This window comes from Pezoporus flaviventris, unplaced genomic scaffold (genome assembly GCF_033815535.1).
Source record: "Pezoporus flaviventris isolate CSIRO_AGI_PZ_B2104156 unplaced genomic scaffold, CSIRO_AGI_Pfla_v1 ptg000066l, whole genome shotgun sequence".
Taxonomy (NCBI): domain Eukaryota; kingdom Metazoa; phylum Chordata; class Aves; order Psittaciformes; family Psittacidae; genus Pezoporus; species Pezoporus flaviventris.
In genome coordinates this window covers 25,869,209-25,881,784 of record NW_026892614.1, presented here as the reverse complement: position 1 = coordinate 25,881,784, position 12,576 = coordinate 25,869,209, and the positions used below count along the sequence as shown (strand labels likewise).

Here is a 12,576-nt window from a genome sequence, read left to right as displayed (position 1 = left end):
ATGATCATTACAGTTTTTCTTTCTTACTTTTTCAAAATCATTATTCCCTGTGTAATCCCTAGCTTCAGCCAAGCAGCCAGTTCAGAGCTCTGATTTTTCCAGGTCAATGACATTTTGATGGGATTTCTGAGGACTTTTACTCTCACCTCTGCTCGCTGAGACACCAGTTTTCAAAGCACTTTTCTGCCTAGGGCTGAGCCTAATCAGAGCCCGACTTGCAGTCTAGGCTCTGTCTTTCATACTTTTCCTCTGTAACTATCTGTTCTTACCCCATCAACCCATTTGTAAATAATAATGGAAATTACTTTGGAAAAGACTGAACTGTTGGAAATGTAGTTGCCTGTTTAGGGCAGGAGGCACATGCACCCAAAGTTTCTTGCCTACACATCTTTCATCCACTCCTTAGAGCTCCCTTTCAAATCCTTTACATGCCCTTATAGCACTGCGTGAACCACAGCGTAAGGCACATGCTACCTGCCAGTGATGAGTAGCACCCTTCTCACCCCATACAGCCTCTCATCAAACAAATGACATGAGTAACACTGCTGAATTCAAGTTCTGTGATAAATACATGAATGCAGCAATAAACCTCTCTCACAGAAAGAAGCTGAATTTCCAGTATAGGAGGGGAGGATGCTAAGGACCCTTGTTTGTGTGCTGAGAGGAAGAATGATCACAGCTGGGACAGCTGAGCCCCAGGATGTTGCACACCAGAACAGCAGACTCAGCACTTACTGGAGCACTACTGGGGAACACTGGTATTCCCCATGACTGAGAAGGAAGCCTGAGGGTCTAACTGAACGTTATAAATCCCCAAATGCATTATAACTGGTGGGTGGCTTGAAATTCCATATTATGTTGCATTTGGCTAGGTATTTGCTATTGCTGTGATTTCATCTGAGTTGAAAGCCTGGGAAATGCTGCTTTTAAGGTCCTTTCACCAGAGCTATCAGGAAGCAGCTGCTGGAGGGTAAACTCTGTACACTGAGCAAGCAGAACGTACATGTAGAATGAAGCAGACTCCATATATCCAAATGATTTCATCACAACACATCCTAAAGAGCAGAACCATGTGCAAATAACCTCCTTACCTAGACTTAAAACAGGTATTAGTTCATCCCTGTAGAAATACAAGACATGTTCCTCCTTTTGTGCTTTCCCTATCTTCTCCCTTCTCTTCCCCCATCAGTTTCCCAACAGACCTCCATTTCTGAACAAGGTGAAGACATGACATTCATATTATACAGAGAATAAGATAATCAATGCTTGGTCAGACCATCACATAAATACCTCACACAAGTATCCCTTTTCCAGAGCACAGGATCTGCCAGGACCATATATACACAATCCATCCAGCTTGACAGCTTTTCTGAGAGCACTTTAGCTGAGAGTATCTGACAGAGATGTACCAGTGTAATTCCTCTCCTGTCACTGTGCAGCGTTGCCTTATGTAAGACTTACATGATCATTGCCAACAGGCTCTCATGAGTGAGAAATGAAGTCCTCCACAATAGCTGTGTTGTACTCAAACTTTATCACAACTGCATGATGAAGACAAGATTTCTTTCAAAGAATCATACCAGTTGTCTTAGGAATTTTGGATGAGCTGGCATAAATAGACTGTCACAATGCATCCACTAAAACTGAGTTATTCAAAATTTCCATCATGTCCCCTATGCTTTCAGGTAAGACAGCAGGATCTAAGTACTTGTCCAGCTTTTCTTCACCTCTATTGCAGGTTAGGTAAAAAAAAAATCACATTCAGTAGGATGTTCCGAATCTTCTGTAAGTTGTTCCATTAAAGACCTTTCCAAGCCCAATTAGTAAGCCTCAGAAGCCTCCAAAAATAGCTACAGTTACTCCTTTTTTACAGAACAGCTGCAGGTGTCTCATGGAAACAGTGAAGCGCATGGCTCAAGCAAGTAGAACTGGCTGGGTAGCAGTTCTGTAAAGGATATAGGGCTCAGAGTCTCAGATTTGTCTTTCCATAGGCCTTGCACCTTAGGAGGTGCTGCTGGCCTGGCAAGAGCTGGAAGAAGGGGAATGAGTACAGCCAAGAAGCGGGAGCCCCACCAGAGTGAACCAGTGGTGTGTTACCCCAAGAACACAGCTGCCAGTGCTGAGAAAAGTGGTCTGCCCAACATGCCCCAAATGGCCAGATTAATGGGAATGAGTTACCTTGCCAGAGATGCCATTTGGACACTAAGAAAATGTGTCTAATGCTGAGGCTACTGAAGCAACAGAAGATGTGAGCCTGGAGAGATTGTAAAGTCTCCTTCATTACACACTGTATAAGCAAAAATTGTTCAGGTGTTACAGAAACAGGTATTTGTATGTGTTGGGACACAGAGATGGGTGAGATGCTTTCAGGGTCCCTTCCAGCAATTTAACACTTTCAACCCATATCTTTTGCTTTCTGTGAAACATAATCAACTGCAGTACTAATACCAGCTTAACAACTTTTATGGGCCCCACACCTATAATTTAGTTTCCTCACAGTGAAAATGAGGGTTGGGAACAAAAAAAAAACCACCCTTACAAACTTCACTTCCCCATAGAGCTAAACTTTCAGTTCCCAGAGCCTAGGATGTGTGTTAAATGAGAACAAACTACTCCAACTTTGAGACTGAGAAGCTTCAAGCATTAAAAAAAACAGCTGATTTCCTGAGAGACACAAAAGCTTCTCACTTTCTTGGAAATAACAAAGGGCAAATTAAAACTCCAAATCCCAGAATTTAATGAGGGCAACATTAAAACAGTAAATGAGAGAGGACAGCAAAATGTAATAAAGGTTACTAGCTCACACGTGCATGTAACTCTCGTCACTGCAGAGTACTGATACAAACAGTATCTGCCAGGCACTGAATCACTGCTGCCTCAGATTAATGTTTTACAAGAACAGTTAAGTAAATAGGTTTACATTGATGCCAGATTACAGAATGTCATAATTAAACAAAAAAACATTAAATTTTCTGTAGGACTGACGTAGCACATCACTGAGCTCAACTGCACTGAAACAAGCAGTTATTCTGAAGGAAAAATGACAAACAACATTTGTTTTTATAATCCAGTAACTTTTAAATGCTTCGATGTAACAGTACAATTAAACAAGGCTGTTACTGTTCCCATTGCCTTCTACACCTGTGCACATAATTCTTCATCCCTGACATTACTGAACATCAAGTGATGAACACTGAACAATGATGAAAGAAAAAAATATTGCAAGCAGCAGATTTGCTCTAACACCGGGTGAATCATGTTTCTTTTTATATGTGCCTGTTCACTCAAGTGTTAAGTATTTTCTGAATTATAGAACACATAACATGGCTTCATCCCTTCTGGAAAGACAGGTACTAAATCATTTATAGGTTGAGCTGTCCACCAATCCACTTACACAAAGTACTCTGCTATCTTGAAGCTTTCAGCAGACTTCCAAATAAGCTTCAAAGGAATTACTTCAGATAAAATTCAGAAACACTGGGGAGCTGCAGAAATACACTGAAAGAAACTCTATTTTATGGCATACTTTCTTTGATCAGGAAAAGAAAATCAGGTATTAGTTGGCATTAGGTAGACATGGCTGAAAGTCCAAGCTATAGTGGACTTGCATGTGAAGAAAATCAAAGCATAAACTAAGATTGTATGGATTGTTTAGAAGGGTTTTCTAAGCAAAAAGAGACTTCAGCAATCATTCTGAGCCTGTGTGTGTGCATGTGGGCATGCATCCTCCTAATAACCTTGAAGTTACCAGAGAATGATGACAACAAGCTGCTGTATGGAGGGGTGGAGGTGGGTGTTCAGTTAATGTGCTGGAGGCAGGGCTGCCATTCAGCGAGCCTGCGGCAGGCTGGAGGGCTGACAGGGTCTCTGTGAAGTTCAACAAGGAACAACACAGAGCCCGCTGGCTGGACCACAGAAACGCCCTGCAGTGATACAGGGAGCGGCATCCTAAGGCTGTGAGAGACAGCCATGCTGCTGTGGCAAGAGCATCACAAAAACTATGAGTCTTGGGGAGGAGGCTGATACTCCAAGGCTTTTGAATGAAGAGGGGATGGCAATATATTCTTCCATCACCTAGCTCAGACTCAAAATTAGCATCTTGTCAATCTAGGAAGCAAATACAAACACTGACCAGGGTAGTGCTGACAAGGGAAGAGAATACAACACCTCACCACCAGCCAACCGATAACTCGGCCCCCAGGCCCAACCAAGCACCGACCGATACCTCCTCCAACCCTGCAGTCCCCCAGCCCTTCCGGCTAACTCCCAGTTACATCCCGGGCATGACGTGCTGTGGTATGGAATAGCTCTTTGGTCAGTTTGGGTCAGGTGTCCTGTCTCTGCTTCCTCCTGGCTTCCCCTCCTCCCTGGCAGAGCATGAGGCTCACAAAGTCCTTGGCCAAACCAAAACATCGCTATCAGCTCTCTTCCCAGGCTGAAAGTCAAAACACTGCACTGCACCAGCTACCAAGAAGGAGAAACATGACTGCTACTGCTGAACCCAGGACACCTGTAAACTCCTATATTCAGTAAGGCAATTTAGAAAGACCTACAAAAGCAAAGGAAAAAAAAAGCATATGAAGTTTTCTCAAAGAGAAGATGTGACATTTGAGGCCCAGTGGAAGACTACAGACCTCAGCATCTTCCAACATAAGAACTGAACATCTGAAACTGTTTATAGATGATCCTCTCTGCAGAGAGGTGCAACTAGAAATCAAGAGAGGAACGCTACTTAATGCTCCTTTAAAAGAAACCTCCTAGTAGAAAGAACATCCTCCTTACAATAAATCGAATAACCCAAGCAGGGCAGAGCAACATTCAGAATTGCCACCTAGAAGAAGAAACTACAGGAGAAATCGTAGAGGTTAAGTATTTATGCAACTCAAATGACAGAAAAGCCCCAAACTACTTCCAGCTCCTTGCCTGAGGGAAAACTGCAACTGATTGCATTGTCCATTAGAAAAAGATTTACCATTGAACATAATGAAAGAAAACACTGCCTAAATCTGTGAGAACAGACAAAAAACACCTCTGATCTACACTATTGTCTTGGGACAGCACTTGGCTCAGCAGAGCACCTTAGTCAGACATCAAACCTGGGTATTTGTTTTATTGTTGATCTGGGTTATACATTATCTGCTATAACAGACACAGAGCATTAAAAAGCTATGTTTAAAAAAGAATATCAGACTTCCTACACACAAGAACAGTACCCTGTTCCTTTTATCTCTTACCTTGTTCAGAAATATACAGCTCGTTTAATTACAGAAGTCTACGTATATCAAGAATAATGTTTCACCAACACAGTATTTACCATTTATGTACCCCTGAAAAGGTAAAAATTAAATAAATACAAATCTTTTAAGTGGGGCTTTTAAGGTTTTGTCCTCTGAGCTGTATTTTTCAGTTGGAAGTTCCATGTCTTATCTAAAAACATGTCTTATCTAAAAACACCATCTAAACACAAATACCCCAAATTCTGATTTCACACACAGACACACATATGCTTGTATTTCTAAATTAGCTGCAAACTGTAAAATTAATCTTAATAACTAATAATTTTACACTGCATGTTCCTTACTGCATGTTAGTACTCAAACATTTTAGTTACATAAAACTGCCTAATTATAACCCTGGAGAATAATTTGAAAAGCTCTTTTTTTTTTTTTTTTTTGAGTGATACTATTCTGTAAACCATAACAGGTCAGCAAGCAAGAACCAGCACCTGGTTCCTACTTACCAGTCCACTTCAGAGCAATGGTCAGACCCAGCTACCAGTCAGCATGGGCTGTGCAGATGAGCAGCACACAATCTTGCAGCTGGGAACAGATAACCTGCTGGTTACCACAAACCACAGAGCAGGAATACAAAAGTCATTAGTCTCGGGTATGGTTGAGTCCCTGGGTGGGGAAAGGGAGAAAATTGCTTTTTGTGTCAGAGATAAGCCCTCCTTTTTGTCTTTTTTCCTTTTTTTTTTTTTTTTATGAGAAATAAACAAAATCCAGCTCCAGAAAAAGCATGAGAGAAATTTCTGTTTTCAGACTGATTACTTACAGTGTGTTCCAGTACAGAATTCTGGGTATGAACAACATCAAGAATACACAATGTTTATAATGCAGATGCTCAAGCACTGATAATATGAATAGCATGCTGGGTCAACAGCTAGTATCTAGAGTAAGGCAAAACGCTAACAAGTTGTAATTTTCAGTACTGTACACATGCTTAGATTGCAGACAAATATCATGAATCATATAGCAGGCTTCGTGCAGCATCCCCACTTTCATTTTCCTCATAACATATATGCAGTGCTTCTGTCACTGTACTGGTGCTATTAACAACTTGTTCCTTTGTATCTCGGTGGAAAGACACTAAAATAAAGACTTTGAGGTTATGTCTTTAAACTTCTATTGCTTTATATTCCCACTAATACTAGTAACCACAGACAAGTATCAGTTTGTATGAATGTGATATTACTCATATGAGACTATGTAACATCTAACACATATTTCTATTTAATGCAATCTAATGTTCTTTCCTTACAGTCAGTGAGAGAAATGCATATCTTTAAGATATTTTATGTATGTATTCTAATCAGTTCTGTTCTCTTTAATTACTCTTGGAAGAATATGTTAATAAAATTCTGTAGGATACTATTGTCATTACAGCCAGTGGAAACGTGTAGGAAAAAGAAATGCAACCATCAGTCCCAAACCATTAATTCATTCCTCAGGCATCAGGATCACAAATCATTATATGTTAAGAATGTAGGATCAGAGCAACTGACTATTGAGCAGCTAGGAGAGGAACGAAATCTGCTGTAATTCAGGAACAACAGGAATAATACATTCTTTAAACTCCTCAAATAAATCTGCATAAATTAAAACAAAGCCTTACCAGCAGAAACCATCTCTTTATAATAATTCATGTTAAGGCTGATGAACTAATGGAACTGATATGCACAAGAACTCAAGCCCTAAGACTTCCAGAAAGCAGGTTGTCAGAGTGAGTGGGGAGTTTACACACGTACTGGGCACAGTTAATGCCTTCCTCATGTAAGAATTATTATTTTTTTGATTGTAATATAAGGAAACATCCCATAAATTCACAAAAGCTGAGTTTGACAGACACTGCATATTTTGATACTTATTTTTTAAAGGAAGAGCACACCTTCAGCATTATGAACCAGAGGAACAATACAAGTTTGTTAGGATAGATTTCCCGATGGTTACATCTATTTTCACAAGTAGTGAGTTTGGTATGCACATATTTCTGTACCAAGACATTTGGTGCTGACAAATCGAAACTTGATATCCACACTGTTTGTGTCTTTTAAGGATAGAAACTTTGGACTAGCTCTAGTCAGGCCCTGTTAGCATTTGGATTGCACTAGGTATGCTGCTGGAACCTCTCTTCAGGTTTATTTTGTATTTAAAAGAAGTCTAGTTTGCATTAGGAGACTGCTCCATAATATGAGCTGAAGTGCTAAGCAGAGATAACAGGAAAATTAATTTCAGAGTGTTTTAAAATACTAATGTGGATACATACAGAACCAAAGGCCAGAAGACATTCAGACCCAGGCATGTAGTCAGAGTTCTGGATATAAGCGTTGCCCATATATGCCTTTCCTATAACTTATTTTATTCTGTCAACACTAATTTTTAATAATACCTTCTTTTCAGCCTGGTTTCCTATGCAAGTGCATGGTCAGTGTGTGTCTCTGTCTCCACACCCCTAAATAAGAATGTATTTCAATCAAATTACATAGAAAGGTCTTGAAAGTAAAAAAACCTTGTGCTTTTCATGAAAAGGAGCAACTGAGACACTCCTGTTCCTGTGTGCCTCCCATGCCCTCCAGGAAAACTCCCTGGTGAGCTCAATGACAGCCTTGGTTTCAAGAACATCCCACATGAAAGAGCAGTAGGAAGCTGGGCTTGTTTTGTTGCAGGCTGAGGGTTTCTCAGGACCCACAGAAGGAATTGGTGCACCAGGGTGCTGGTAATCACAAAGGAGGGGGTGACCAAGGGGGTAAAGGCTAACTCAGATGCATCTGCCTGCCAGACTGGAGGATCCTGAACTCATTTGCCCCAGCATTTTCTGAGGAGATGAGGAAACAGGAGGATGGAATATAAAGGTTGCCCTAAAATGGAAACCAGGAAATTTCTCTGCTTCTCTTTGACATCAGAATCTGTAATCTAGAGCAAGTCATCTCATACCAACTGCACCAGTTCTATTACTATTGTGCTGTGAAGTCTTGTGACACAAGTACTAAAAAATAGTGTGGGTTTGGTTTTTTTTTCCCAATTTGTGTAAACTGTTTTTAGCATTCCTGACTCATTCTACCAGAAGTTTGACTATTAAATAAATAAAAAAGGTATGTTGTATTACAGAATATTGATTTAGGGATGGAACAGGATTTTAATATTTGGTATAGGAGAAAAAATGTTCAAGAGTAAAACAATATTAGAAACAGCTTCTACTCACGTAATTATGGAATAAATCATTAACCTTGTTTTCTTCTGCAAATGTAACTATAATAAAAGACATTGTGAATATGAAAACTGTCACTCTGCACTGTTCTTTAAATATTTCAATAGAGATGAAAAACCATATAGCTAATAAAATAATACTAAGTACATAAACCTGCTATTGATTTAAAGATTAAACACCGTTTGTGTTCCAAAAGGATTTTCAATTAAAGTTTTCATAACCTGTGGAAACTCTCCAGAACCTTGTTTTTCACTTTAATTCAGGAAGGAAACCAAATACATAAAAATGCGTGCAGAAACTTAGCCAGTTGGTCAGCACTGCTGAGCATGCTTTTAATTATCTGTGACCTACCTAGAAGGAAGCTTCACACTTTGTGAAAAGATAGAAAAAAGAAAAAAACCCAAGCCAACCCTGCTGTGGCTTTGGCCAGGAACTCCACCCTTCCTATTCCAGCCAACAGCCACAATCAGCTGCCACACTACACCAAGGCAGTGCCGATGAACTAAAAAACCAATAACCAATTTTTTTTTTACTGCAACAAAAGCATGGTTCACCTGCAAACTACGTGTGCTGGTTTGGGCTGGGGTAGAGTTAATTTTTTCATGGTAGCTGCTATGGGGCCGTTTTGGACTTGTGCCAAGAACAGTGTTGTAACACAGGGATGTTTTAGTTATTGCTGAACAGTGCTTGCGCACAGTCAAGGCCTTTTCTGCTTGCCACCCCTGGTGACAAACTGTGGGAACCCTTTGTGCCCTACTGCTTATTCTTCTGACAGTGTAGGAGGCTCAGGAAATGAGTCTTAGAACTTTAACACTTAGCTACCAAAAACCTCATGCTTTGTGAACATTTATGCAACAGGAGTCACCTACTTGTACCCTTCACACAAACACTGCTTTAACTACAGTGCCACCACCTTGCCTGAACTTTCCATCATTCTGTGAAGTTCATTCCCTAACAAGTACAACACTCAAATTGTCCACTTTATCTTCTACCTCCCAACCTGCTGTCCCCAGTGCAGTCAGATCCCTGCAGCTTGCTGTGGACAGACTATAGAGCATGACACCAAAGCGTCACACAATACTTTTGAGCCTCCTAAATTCATATCCTTTTCTCAATTGTACAGGGTGCTTTCAAGAAGAGCTCAAGAAAGGCTCCAGAAAGGCTCCAAGCATTCTCACACCACAGACCACTCAGCCAATTTGACCAAGATGGTCCCTCTCCGTCCTTTCTGTAACGACACCTAAACGCGTGCAGGTTAAGTCCCAGCAGCTGTTACCAGCTTCAGGTTTGGGAAGATTTAAATTATAGACGGGTTAAAATTAGCTTTGTTTTTCCAAGTTTTCAGAAGAGGCAATGTAGCTGAAGATGGGAAAGATATAAAATACATCAAGGTAACACCGACATTAGTGTTTTATTGTCAGTGGAACTGACTTCAGTATACACTGCAAAGTAAATGTATCTCTGTGGGACAGATCTTTTTGGTTTGTAAATTACAAAGTTTATGTAGCCTGTAGTCTTAGTACCTATTTGCACACCAGTCACAGAAGCTCTGGCTGAATTGCAGATTTCATGACCAATTGGTGAGAATACTCCTTAGGAAAACACTCTTAGTTAAAGATGAGCAAATTTAACGAAGGTACCACCAAGAAACACAGAACCCTACTACACCATTAACTTTCTCAGTGCAATAGCATTGAGGTATGGAAATATAGAATGCTAAAACAATGATCAGTACAGAAATGCAAAATGCTAAAGCAATTACCATTTTTAACATGGTCAATATCTTAAGCTTCCCATCAATTTCAAACAGACCAAACTTTCACTTTATATTTACAGAAGTATTTTCAACACAGAAGTAGGAAAATATATTAGGGGAGAGGAGCTTGAGGGCAGATCAACTCCTCCCACTTTTCTTAGCAACTTCTTACAGTTGCTTTCTCTCAGAGCTTGACCTTATTTATTTTTGTTTTCTCCAGAATAATTTTTAAGAAATTTCTCACAAATACCAGTTTGTTTCTTCTTTTAATCTTGCTTAACTGACAGCTGTCCTCTTTCCCCTCTTCCCATGCGGCTTTTTTGTTTATACCCCCTCCCTCTCCTTCCACAGCTTACAGGTAATTCCTCTTTTCCTCCATGTCACCTGCTAATCTTCTCTCTTCTGGTTTCACTCAGTCTTCTCCCTTTAATCTTGTTATTCTTGTCCTCTTTGATCTACCTCAGAAACAAACTCCTATTTAATCTCTTGATAATGTAGGAAAGTTGTTCTCCTCCTCACCCTGCACTGTCTGTGGCAACCTCTCCAATTCTTTAGTTGAATGTTAGAAGATAGCTGCCTTCTGATGGTTGAACCATATTACTCCATCAGCTCAGAATTAATCTAGATTTGTGCAGGTTTAAACAGCTCACTTAATCCCACATGTCCTTTATAAGTTCAGGCAGTGCACTCAGCCAGATGTCTTCACAGGCAGATGATCAAACCCAGGAGGCCCTGACCCAGATGGATCCCAAAAACTAGGACAGTTCTAGTTTAAGTGAACTAAATCTATATGCAACTGTCTAAACCACATTCCATTCATATTTTGGGCCTGAGTATCTGAAAATGTGCTGAAATATACTACCTTGTTTCACTTCAGCCATTAGAATCACTTGGGCAGCAACTGATTCTCAAACAAAGTCAGGCTGGCCCATGGCCAGGCACACCATGTTAATCTTCAGGGTACAACTGCTGGTAAGAGGAAGGGAAACCAACCAAAAATCCCCAAAGAACAAAACCCTGTGATGACAGTTCCCACACATAATTTAAAACATAGGAGAATCAAAGTAAAGATTAGATCCCTCAATAACATTGCTGAGTTGCTCTTCAAGCTGTACTGAATTTGGGATCTAAAAGACAAACAGAAGCTCCATTTGGTTAGTTCTGCAGAGATGTTTCTTCATTTAGTATTTTGAACATTAGGCAACAATTTACTTACCGTGAAGTATTATACTCACTGCACAGATTCAAACAAATACAAAATCTGCAGTATCACAGTTGGTCACCTCCCTTGTAACACACACTGCTAACCCACAGATCTTTGGGTTTATGAGACTGGTTTGCTTCCTCTAGGATCAGTCACTAGGATCAACTGCAAAACAGCGAATCTTCCATCCAGAGATTATTCTTAATGAATGCATTAACTACTTTATGCAGAAATACATCTACCTATATCATCAGTTAAGGCAAACAGATTAGAAGTCGATAAAGGATGCACTGTAATACAAAAACACAGTAATAGTGACATTTATTACATTACTGTTTAACTAATATACCCCTCCCCTTTTAAAACAGAAAAGTCTTTGAGAAGTCACAAGAACAAAGAGCCCTTAAAAACATTTTATGAAGCACTGTATTTCACTCTACATAGAATACTCTATAGAAACCTAGAAGAGAAAAATGTTATTTAAAAAACCCACAGCAGAATAAATCTTTTTTTTGGTAAACTAACCAGTTTTTACACATTCAAATATTTTAGATTTTTAAGAAAAACACTCTTTTCTGAAAGTATCAACTTTCACTTCAATTTTGTATTCATAAATCAGACAAACATAGAAAGAGCTATTTAGTATTAATATTCTAATTGTCAAAGGGAAAAAAAAACAGAAAAAAACCCCACGCAGCACAGCATTCACTAAGATTATCATTTTGGATCCCTAGTGTGCATGCTCTGTAATCAAAATTCAAACAAAGTAAAATAAAATAATCAAATCTGTAGAGCAGGTGATGAAGAGTTACTTTGCTGACTCATTACAGATGTACATACAATTTCCAACGAAGGGAGCAGCACCCAATATGAAAGACAGCAGTGATGGAGGTGAGGGGAATGGAGCAAAAACCCTGTTAGAGGCACCTCTTTGATCAACCTTCTGCTAAATCACTGCCTGCTGTCAATCAAAGACCGGAATTACCACACTAGATAGGTTAATAAACTTAGTTCTGAAATCTTCCAGCAGATGTCCTCACAAGGCAGTCACCATTTAAAAAACAGACAGATGGGCAGGGAAGCAGACTTAAAATAAGGGTGATATAAATATATAAACAAATTCACAGTA

The 12,576-nt window shown here is 39.7% G+C and overlaps 1 protein-coding gene across 1 annotated transcript in view; it reads right to left on the bottom strand.

Annotated features, from left to right (window-relative positions):
- The window catches only part of SNX9 (sorting nexin 9), a 95,173-nt gene extending 89,411 nt beyond the window's left edge, over positions 1-5,762 (bottom strand). Inside the window, exon 1 of the mRNA XM_061471621.1 lies at positions 5,741-5,762. The gene's annotated coding sequence lies outside the window, so the exon portion shown is untranslated. The remainder of the gene's footprint in view (positions 1-5,740) is intronic.
- Between the last annotated feature and the right edge of the window lie 6,814 nt (positions 5,763-12,576).